This window comes from Nothoprocta perdicaria, unplaced genomic scaffold (assembly GCF_003342845.1).
Source record: "Nothoprocta perdicaria isolate Ctin4 unplaced genomic scaffold, notPer1 scaffold_185, whole genome shotgun sequence".
Lineage (NCBI taxonomy): Eukaryota > Metazoa > Chordata > Aves > Tinamiformes > Tinamidae > Nothoprocta > Nothoprocta perdicaria.
Window position 1 is genome coordinate 582,454 of NW_020455038.1, and position 1,421 is coordinate 583,874.

Sequence of the window (1,421 nt, forward strand, 5' to 3'; positions counted from 1 at the left end):
GGTACCTATAGCGGTGCTGTGGTACCTGTAGTGGTGCTGTGGTACCTGTAGCGGTGCTGTGGTACCTATAGCGGTGCTGCGGTACCTGTAGCGGTGCTGTGGTACCTGTAGCGGTGCTGTGGTACCTATAGCGGTGCTGCGGTACCTGTAGCGGTGCTGCGGTACCTGTAGCAGCGCTGCGGTACCTGTAGCGGTGCTGCGGTACCTATAGCGGTGCTGCGGTACCTATAGCGGCGCTGCGCTACCTCTAGCGGGGCGGCTGGAGAGGCCTCACGCTGCACAGCCCCGCAGGGCTGGCAAGGCTCCGTGGTGCCCCGCGCCGTCGGCTGCTGCCCTCGGGACCCCGCGGGCAGCGCTGCAGCCGGGGCTCAGGGCGCTGCGCCTGCAGCAGGACGGGGAGCCCCGGGGTGGGGGCTTCCGCGCATCACCCCCGAGCCGAGAGCCGGCACACGCCAAGGGGCCGCGACGGCCAGCAGGGTTTACACGCGCTCTGCGCTGAATGCTTAAGAGTAATTTAATCCCAAAAGGCAGCTCGCCTCCATTTGCACGGAGGCGCTGCAGCCCGCAGCGCAAGCGGGGTCGTGGTCTCGTGCACAGGGCTGAGGCGGGTGCCAGCCCACACGCACAAGAGCACCGGGAGCGTCCAGGGAAGCTTCATGTTGCAAAAGTATCTGGCAAAAAGTGCCATTTTTAAGGTGCTAATTTATCTTTGCCTGTCTAGTAATTATGTATTTTGTTTGTGCAGCACGTGCAGTACAATAAATGCTACAGATTCAAAGCGGTGTTATTTCTACTTTACATGTCAAGTGCTCTGACACATACACGCATTTCAAGTAGAATTAATTTTTTCTCTACCCGATGCAAATGGCTCCTCTCTCCTCTGTGCCTGAGCAACCCAGGTGTTCTCTCCCTGTCACCATGCTCCTGGAAATAGATCTATAGAATATGTGTATAGAATAGGCAACCCGCCTGGTAAAATGAGGAAGAGCCTCTGTAGGGCCCGGGGGATGCAGCCGCCGGCCTCCTGGCATCGCAATCGGCGCCCGTCGCTCCGAGCGCCCGCGAAGCCGCAGGACGTCCCTGCCCGGGTGCTCCGGGCACCGGTTGCAGTGATTCGGGTCCCAGTCCTGCCCGGCACCCCTGCTCCAGTCCATCCCACCTCTGCTGCGAGGGAGGAAGGGGAAGAACTTCTGGGCTGGAAACCTGGGGGATGTTCAGCAGTAAGCAGAGTTTTGCTACTGCCGCACAGACTCTCAAATTAAAATAAAGAACCAGATTTTACTGAATTTTTTTTCAATTAAAAAAAAAGGCAACTAATAATATTCCTTCCCTCCAAAGGCAAATCACCCTTGCAATTAGTCTGTGCATGACGGTGCTGAAAAAGCTTGCTCATGGCAAAGTTGCAGCTCCAGAAATGCAAA